At 39.5% G+C, this 10,361-nt stretch overlaps 1 pseudogene; it reads right to left on the bottom strand.

The window, feature by feature from the left end:
- Positions 1 to 460: 460 nt before the first annotated feature.
- On the bottom strand, positions 461 to 2,693 carry Polr2h-ps2 (RNA polymerase II, I and III subunit H, pseudogene 2; annotated as a pseudogene).
- Positions 2,694 to 10,361: the final 7,668 nt, after the last annotated feature.

Below are 10,361 nucleotides of genomic sequence, written 5' to 3' on the forward strand. Positions count from 1 at the left end.
ATTTACTCATTCAAAGAACCAATTTTGCTTCATTGATCTTTTGTATTGTTTTTGTGGTTTCTATTTCATTTATGTATCCTCCTGATCTTTGATATTTAACTTAATTTGGGGTTTGGCTTCTTTATTTTTCTTGAGGTATTTGACATTTATGTTTAACCTGATTGATTGAAATTTTTTAGTTTTGATACATATACTCTCTGAAACTGGCTTTCCTCTTACTACTGAAAAGTAAACTTTAATTTGGAAAAAAAATGAACAATGTCAGATTCATGCTAAGCTTTCCCACTTGGTCTATTACAAACCACTCAGTTTTTCACTGAATTCAAACAAACTAAAAATGCACCCGCAGTGGACATAGGGCCCAGTCCCTTTCACAGGCAAATATTGTCAGCTTCTACTCAGGCTTAAACAATGTCCACGACTTGAGTGACTAAGCAGCAAGGTTTGTTTTCCACAAGGTTCAGAATTCCAGTTTCTTCATTAGAAGATAAACTCTAGAATCGACCTAAAATCCATGTAGGTTGTGTTGGCATCACCCTGAAGCCTCATGAGCAGTCAGTCCCCCATAGGATACCATCTCAGTTAGGGTTTTACTGCTGTGAACAGACACCATGACCAAGGCAACTTTTATAAAACATTTAATTGGGACTGGCTTACAGGTTCAGAGGTTCAGTCCAGGATCATCAAGGCAGGTGCATGACAGTATCCAGGCAGGCATGGTGCAGGAGAAGCTGAGAGTTCTACATCTTCATTTGAAGGCTGCTAGCAGAATACTCACTTCCAGGCAGCTAGGATGAGGGTCTTAATACTCACACCCATAGAGACAAACCTACCCCAACAGGCCACATCTCCTAATAGTGCCACTTCCTTCACAAAGCATATACAAACCAGCACATTCCACTCCCTAGCCACCATAGGCTTGTTCAAACACAGGAGCCCATAGGGGCCATATCTACCCATAGCATAGTCTTGGGGTCTCCAAGGCAACTTCAGTGCTACAGCTTTTTCTGCCAATGCCTGGGATCTACACATGATCTTCTGGTCTCCTTAAAAGGGCTGGTATCACTTCTCCAGCTCTGTCCTCTGTAGCACTCTAAGCTCAGGTTGACTCTAATCCACTGCTGCTGCTGTTCTTGGTGATCATTTCATGGTACTAGCATCTTGAAAACACTGCTGTCTTCTGCTGCATCTAGGATTCACCAATAGCCTTTCATAGACTCTGTTCATGGTGGCAAGCCTCAACTTCTTTGCATGATCCCTTCAGTCCTGGGCTATCAAGTGAAACTGATGCTTAACCTTCATCAATGGCCTTCCATGGCCTCTCACAATGGCCAGCCTCAGCTGTTCTTCATGAATTCTTCATCTTTTCAAACCAGCACCACCTGGGTGACTCCTACACATTACCAAGTACAGTTGCAGCATGAGGTACTACCTTGGTATCTCTGGAACACAGCTTCTTTGTGCTCTCAGAAAACACTTCCCAGGAGATTTTACCTTCCCAGAAGATAATTATAGGCTCTTCTTAATCAGCACTAATTTCTTAGCTTCAGCTAACCATTACCAATTGTCCTAGTATTCCCTTCTATTTTTGACTCTAAAGCCAGAGCCACATGTCCAAAGCTGCCAAGTTCTGCTCCTTGCTGGAGCTGGAACATAGCCCCCTTGTTCTATTATATTATAACCAGGTTTGTTTTCCAACTCCCTCACTGCCTAAAGTTGGTTGTCCTGAACTTGCTCTATAGATTGACCTTGAACTTAGAGATCTGCATGGCTCTGTCTCCTGTAATGTTGGGACTAAAGGTGTGTACCACCACGCCTGGACTTAAGCCTTTCTTCACCTTAAACCTGCTCTGTTCAAGGGTGCCCTCAAAGTCAGAGATCTGCTGCCTTTGCCTCCTGGGAGTAAATGCTTATTCTGCCAAGCCTGGACCTTAACTTTTCTAGGTGGGATCTTGCCCATCTAGACCCCACTACTCCCTTAATTCAATTTAATATACTTGAACACAGGATTCAGTTCTATTTTACTTCCTGGTGCTCCTTTAATACTCGAACTGTATATTTTATATTTTCCCTTTCTCAGCTTGCTATGCTTGTTTAAAATACTCTTCATGAGACCTAACCAGAGAACTAAGTCTATGATGGGTGTTTCTGAGACTTCCTTTGTCAATGCAATTAATCTGCGTCTTGTCACCTTAGCCTCAGGCAGACTCTTCAGATATGGGCAAAAATCAACCACATTCTTCACCAAAATACCACAAAACAGTCTCTAGGCCACACACTGAAGTTCTCCTTCAACAAGGCTACACTTCCTAATAGTGCCACTCTGTGGGCCAAGCATATACAAACCACCACAGATATACATATAGAAATGTATGTTGCTGCTTCAGTAGTAATATTGTTCCCCCCAACCCTGTATACCTCCCCATACATTACATATTTAAACTGGGCAGCTCTGGAAGGCCTATCATCTGTGAGGTTGTATTCACCATCATCCAAGGTACCATCTTCATCTAAGGTATTAATTTTGACCAATCGTAACTTCTCACCTAAGTCTACAGGGTAAATCTGAATATTTACATCTAAGTTCTGCCTTTCAAAATTCACTCACAAGTCCAGCTGAGATACTGAGTCAAATTCTTGCCTTCTGTGTCAATGTCTTCCACATCAAAAATATTCTTAAACCAGATGTCCATAATTGTGAAGGGTCCAAGAGCTTCAGAAGGGCTGAGCACATGGTACCACTTGGGTTGTTTCTTTGATATTTAAATTTTATGATCTTTATATATTTTGGATTTTAGCACTCTATTGGATGTATAATTGTTCATAATCTTTTCTCATGCTGTAGGTGTTCCTTTTGTCTGAATGATATTGTCCTTTACTGAAGAAAGTTTTCAACTTCATGAGGTTCTGTTTAATAATTGTTAATCCTAGAACTTGCATACATAGAAGGGTTCTCTTCAGAAAGTCTTCTCCTGTGCTAATGAGTTTCCTAATGAGTTTCCCTAATTTATTCTCAGCTCTTTTATTATTTGTATATAATAGGGTTACTGGTTTCCTTGACTTACTTTTGTATCCAGCCACTTTGCAGAGGTGTTTATCAGCTGTAGGAGGTCCCTGGTAGAATTTTTGTGGTCACTTATGTATACTATCATATCATCTGCAATTAACAATACTTTGACTTCTTCCTTTCTAATTTCTATCCCTTGATCTCCTGTAGTTGTTTTATTGCTCTCGCTAGAACTTCAAGTACTATATTGAATAGATATGGAGAGAGAGAGAGAGAGAGAGAGAGAGAGAGACAGAGACAGAGACAGAGACACAGAGAGAGACACACACAGAGAGGACAGTTTGTCTTATTCCTGATTATACTTGAATTGCTTTGAATTTCTCTCCATTTAAGTTGATATTGCTTCTGGACTTGCTCTAAACTACGTTTAGTATGCTTAGGTATGTCCCTTTTATCCCTAATTTCTCTAGGACTTTAATCATGAAAGGGTTTAGGATTTTGTCAAAAACCCTTTCTGCATTTAATGGAATGACCATGTGTTGTTGTCATTGTCATTGTTGTTTTTCAGTTTGTTTCTTTTGTGGATAACATTTATCAATTTACATATGTTGAGCCATCTTGATATTTTTGGGATGAAGCCTACTTGATCATAGTGGATAATCTTTTTAATGTGTTCTTAGACTCAGTTTGAAAATACTTTATAGAATATTTTCCCATCTATGTTCATAAGGTAAATTGTCTCTAATCTCTTTCTTCGTTGAGTCTTTGTGTGGTCTGGGTGTCAGGATAACTGTGACCTCATAAAAATGAGTGGGCAATGTTCCTTCTGTTTCTATTTTGTGGAATACTTTGAAGAATAATAGCATTAACTCTTCTTTGAAAGTGTGGTAGACACCAAACCATTATTGTTGATGCCAAGAAGTGCTTTCTGACAGGAGCTGGGTATAGCTGTCTTCTGAGAGGCTCTGCCAGAGCCAGACCAACACAGAAGCGAATATATACACCCAAAAATTGGACTAAGCGTGGAGATTCCAATGGGAAGTTAGGGCAAGGACTGCAGGAGATGAAGGGGTTAGCAACCTCATAGGAAGAACAACAATATCAAACAATCAGACCTTCTAGAGCTCCCAGGGACTAAACCACCAACCAAAGAGTACTCAGGGGGGACCCATGGCTCCAGCTCAATATGTTGTAGAGGATTGCCTTATCTGGCATCACTGGGAAGGGAGCCCCTTGGTCCTGTGGACTTAGGATAGGGGAACACTAGGCCGCTGAGGTGGGGTAGCACCCTCATAGAAGTAGGGGAGAGGGGAGGGGATGGGTGGCTTGTAGAGGGGAAACTGGAAAGGAGGATACCACTTGAAATGTAAATAGATAAATAACCAATACAAAAGTGTGGTAGAATTCTGTGCTGAAACTGTCTAGCCCTGGGCTTTGTTGTTGTTGTTGGGAGACTTTTAATGACCACTTCTAGTTCTTGATAGGTTGTAGGTCTGTTTAACTTGCTTATCTGATCTTGATTTAACTTTGGTAAGTGACAACTTACCAAAATTATCCATTAAGGGAATTATCCATTTCTATTAGGTTGCTATGAAGTTGCCTCTTAGAACTGCTTTCATTGTGTCCCATAAGTTTAGGGTTGAACTGTATTGGTATTCATTCAATTGTAGAAAGTCTTTACTTTCTTTTATGATTTTTGTGTTGACACATTTTTCATTCTGAAGAGAGTTGTTCGGTTTCCATGGCTTTGTAAGATTTTGGTTGTTGATATCCAGTTTTAATCTGTGGTGGTCTGATAGGATGTAAAGTGTTATTTCAATTTTCTTATATCCATTGAGACTTACTTTGTGTCTGAGTATGTGGTCAATTTTGGGGAAAGTTCCATAATGTGCTAAGAAAATAATTTCTCTTGTGTTTTGGTGAATAAGTATCTATTAGTTCCACTTGTTTTACAACATCTGTTAGCAACACCCAGAGGAAGTCCATTGCCCAGGTACTCTAACATGCCTAGGATCACAGGTGAGGGGGACACAACATCTGACCCAACTACCGAATTAACTGGGTCCTCCAGGATCCAGGGGCACAGGAGCCCCCAACCAGACAGTGGTGCAAGTCTCTTCTGGTCTGAACTTGTGCCCTGAACTGACCATGGGCACTGGATCAGCCCTATTCACACAACACCCAGAGGAAGTCCATCACCCAGATGGTCAAACATGCCTAGAATCACAGGAACACAGGATCACAGAAACACATGAGCACAGGAGCACAGGAAGACAGGAACACAAGATCACAGGAACACAGGATCACAGGAGCATAGGATCACAGAGGAAGCCCGACTCTCAGGAGATTGGACACACCCAAGAGCACTGGAGCTCAAGGGTCAAAATTGAGGCCACAACTTCTTCCCCAACACCCAGAATAACAGGGACCCATATAGAAACCAGGGAAACACAAATTCCCGCCCACCCAGAGTCACAGGTTCCTTTCAGCTTTTCTCTGTGCTAGGAGCATACTCAGGGCTCTAGCTTCCCCCCACCCACTCCTGCAACACCCAGAGAAAGCTTGACTCACAGGCGTTCTGACACAACAGGATCTCTGACACAACAGGACCTCTGGAACTTGATCACACAGAACATCAGTATCTCAGAGGAAGTTGGACTCCTAGACGTCCCCACACTCAGGATCCCAGGGTCTCAGGATCACAGGATCACAAAGACACCTGGACTCAGAGGAGTTCTGACACAACTAGGATCACAAGAAGGACAGGCTCCAGTCCAGACACTAGAGATAACTAGATGGGGAGAGGGAAGCTCAAGAACATAAGCAACAGAAACCAAGGCTACTTGGCATCATTAGAATCCAGTTCTCGGGCTGGAGAGATGGCTCAGAGGTTAAGAGCGCTGTCTGCTCTTCCAGAGGCCCCGAGTTCAATTCCCAGCAACCACATGGTGGCTCACAACCATCTATAATGAGATCTGGTTCTCTTCTGGCCTGCAGCGTACATGCAGGCAGAAAGCTGTATGACCTATACATAATAAATAAATAAATATTTTAGAATCCAGTTCTCCCACTTCAGTAAGTCCTGGATACACCATTACACCTGAAAAGAAAGACTTGGAGTTAAAATCATATCTCATGATGATGATAGAGGACATTAAGAAAGACATGAATAAAGAAATATAGGAGAACACAACAAAACAGGTAAAGGAATTGAACAAAACCACCCAGGATCTAAAAATAAAAATAGAAACAGTAAAGAAATAAAAAAAAAGGAGACAACCATGAATATAGAAAAACTAGTAAAGAGATCAGGAACCATAGAAGAATACAAGAGATAGAAGACTCTCAGGTGCAAAAGATACCATAGAAAACATTGACAGAACAGTCAAAGAAAATGCAAAATGAAAAAGCTCTTAACTCAAACCATCCAGGAAATCCAGGGCACAATGAGAAGACCAAACCTAAGAGTAATAGGTATAGCAGAGAGCAAAGATTCCCAAATTAAAGTCAGTAATTACCTTCAGTAAAATTATAGAAGAACACTTCCCTAACCTAAGAAAGAGATGCCCATAAACATAGAAGAAGCCTAGAGAACTCCAAATAGGTTGGACCAGAAAAGAAACTCCTCCAGTCACATAATGGTCAAAACAACAAATGCACAAAAGAAAGAAAGAATATTAAAAGCAGCAAGGGAAAAAGGTCAAGTAACATAGAAAGGGAGACCTATCAGATTTACACCACACTTTTCAACAGAGATCATGAAAGCTGGAAGATCCTGGAGAGATGTCATTCAGACCCTAAGAGAACACAAATGTCAGCCCAGGCTACTATATACAGCAAAACTCTCAATTACCAAAGATGGAGAAACCAAAATATTCCATGAAAAAAACAAATTTACATAATATCTTTCCACAAATCCAACACTACAAAAGATAATAGATGGAAATCTCCAACACAAGGAGGGAAATTACACACTAGGAAAAGCAAGAAAGTAATCTGCTTGCAACAAACCCAAAAGAAGATAGCCACACAAACATTCTACCTCTAACAACAAAATAACAGGAAACAACAATCACTACTCCTTAATATCTCTTAACATCAATGGGCTCAATTCCCCAACAAAAATACATACAGTAACAGACTGGATATGTAAACAGGACCCAGCATTTTGCTGCTTACAGGAAACACACCTCAGTGACAAAGACAGACACTACCTCAGAGTAAAAGACTGGAAAACAATTTTTCAAACAAATGGTGCCAAGAAACAAGCTGGAGTAGACAATCTAATATCAAATAAAATTAACTTTCAACCAAAAGTTATCAAAAAGGATAAGGAAGGGCACTTCATACACAGGAAAGGAAAAATCCACCATGATGAACTCACCATTCTGAATATCTATGATCCAAATGCAAGGGCACTTACATTCATAAAAGAAACCTTACTAAAGCACAAGACACACATTGCACCTCACACAATAATAGTGAGAGACTTCAACACCCTACTCTCATCAATGGACAGGTCATGGAAACAGAAACTGAATAAAGACACAGTGAAACTAACAGAAGTCATGAACCAAATTGACAGGTATCTATAGGACATTTCATCCTAAAACAAAAGAATATACCTTCTTTTCAGCACCTCATGGTACCTTCTCTAAATTGACCATATAATTGGTCACAAAACAGGCCTCAACACATACAAGTAGATTGAAATAATCCCATGCATCCTATGAGATCACCAGGGACTACGGCTGATCTTCAATATAAACAAAAACCACAGAAAGCCCACATATACATGGGAGCTGAACAATGTTCTTCTCAATGATAACTTGGTCAAGGAAGAAATAAAGAAAGAAATTGAAGATTTTTTAGAGGAGTAGAAGGCAGGAAAAAATCAAACTCAGGGCTGAAATCAACCAAGTAAAAACAAAAAGAACTATACAAAGAATCAACAAAACCAGGAGTTACTTCTTTTAAAAAAATTAATAAGATAGATAAAGCCATAGCCAGACAAACCAGAGGGCACAGAGATAGTATGCAAATTAACAAAATCAGGAGTAAAAAGGGAGACATAACAAAAACTGGGGAAATTAAAAAAAATCAGATCCTATAACAAAAATCCTATATTCAACCAAACTGGAAAATTGGAGGAAATGGGCAATTTTCTAGATAGATAATAGGTACCAAAGTTAAATCATGATCAGATAAACCATCTAAACAGTCCCATAACCCCTAAAGAAATAGAAGCAGTTATTAAAAGTCTCCAAACCAAAAAAAAAAAAAAAAAAAAAAAAAAAAAAAAAAACAGGACCAGATGGCTTTAGTACAGAATTCTATCAGAAGACCTCATATCAATACCGTTCAAACTATTCCACAAAATAGAAACAGATGGGGCACTACCCAATTCCTTCTATGTAGCCACAATTTTGCTTATACTTAAACCAGACAAAGACCCAACAAAAAAGAGAACTTCAGACCAATTCCCCTTATGAATATCAATGCAAAAATACTCAATAAAAATTCTCACAAGCTGAATCCAAGAACACATCAAAAGAATCATCCATCATGTTCAAGTAGGCTTCATACCAGGGATACAGAGATGGTTCAATATATGGAAATCCATCAATGTAATACACTATATAAACAAACTTAAAGAAACCTCATGATCATCTCATTAGATGCTGAGAAAGCATTTGACAAAATTCAACACCCCTTCATGTTAAAAGTCTTGTAATGATCAGGAATTCAAGGTCCATACCTAAACATAGTAAAAGTAATAAACAGCAAACCAGTAGCCAACATCAAACTAAATGGAGAGAAACTTGAAGCAATCCCACTAAAATCAGGGACTAGACAAGTCTGTCTATTATCTCCCTACCTATTCACTATAGTACTCGAAGTCCTAGGCAGAGCAATTAGACAACAAAAAGAGGTCAAAGGGATTCAAATTGGAAAGGAAGAAGTCGAAATATCACTATTTGCAGATGATATGATAGTATACTTAAGTGACCCCAGAAATTCCACCAGAGTACTCCTAAACCTGATAAACAACTTTAGCAAAGTGACTGGATATAAAATTAATTCAAATCAGTAGCTTTCCTCTACTCAACGGATAAACAAGCTGATAAGGAAATTAGGGAAACAACAATAGTCACAAACATTATAAAGTACCTTGGTGTGACTCTAACCAAGCAGTGAAAGATTTGTATGGCAAGGACTTCAAGTCTCTGAAGAAAAAAATCGAAGAAGATCTCAGAAGATGGAAGGATCTCCCATGCTCATGGATTGACAGGATTGATATGGTAAAAATGGCCGTTTTGCCAAAAGCAATCTACAGATTCAAAGCAATCCCCATCAAAATTCCAACTCAATTCTTTATAGAGTTGGAAAAAGCAATTTGCAAATTTATTTGGAATAACAAAAAATCCAGGATAATGAAAACTATCCTCAACAATAAAAGAACTGCTAGGGTAAAAATGATCCCCAACCTTACGTTGTATTACGGAGTAATCGTGATTAAAAACTATATGGTATTGATACAGAGACAGGCAGGTAGATCAATAGACTAGAGTTGAAGACCCAGAAAAGAACCCACGCACCTATGATCACTTGATCTTTGACAAAGGAGGTAAAACCATACACTGGAAAAAAGGTATTTTCAACAAATGGTGCTGGTTCATCTGGTGGTCAGCATGGAAAAGAATGCTAATCAATCCATTCTTATCACCTTGTATAACGCTCAAGTACAAGTGGATCAAGGACTTCCACATAAGACCTGATACACTGAAATTAATAGAAGAGAAGGTGGGAGAGCCTAAACACACGGGCACAGGGGAAATTTTCCTGAAGAGAATACCAATAGCATATGCTCTAAGATAAAGAACTTACAAATGGGACCTCATAAAATTGCAAAGCTTCTGTAAGGCAAAGAACATTGTCAATGGGACAAAATGGCAGCCAGCAGATTGGGAAAAGAGCTTGATCAATCCTACATCCAATAGAGGACTAATATCTAATATATACAAGGAACTCAAGAAGTTAGACTCCAGAGAGTAAAATAAACGTATTAAAAATGGGGTACAGAGCTAAACAAAGAATTCTCAACTGGGGAATATAGAATGGCCAAGGAGCACCTAAAGAAATGTTCAACATCCTCAGTCATCATGCAAATGCCAGTCAAAAGAACCCTGATATTCCACCTCACACCACTGAGAATGGCTAAGATCAAAAACTCGGGTGACAACAGATGCTGGCAAGGAAGTGGAGAAAGGGGAACACTCCTCCATTGTTGGTGGGACTGCAGACTGGTACAGCCACTCTGGAAATCAGTCTGGAGGTTCCTCAGAAAATTGGA

This window comes from Rattus norvegicus, chromosome X, assembly GCF_036323735.1.
Source record: "Rattus norvegicus strain BN/NHsdMcwi chromosome X, GRCr8, whole genome shotgun sequence".
NCBI classification, from domain to species: Eukaryota; Metazoa; Chordata; class Mammalia; order Rodentia; family Muridae; genus Rattus; species Rattus norvegicus.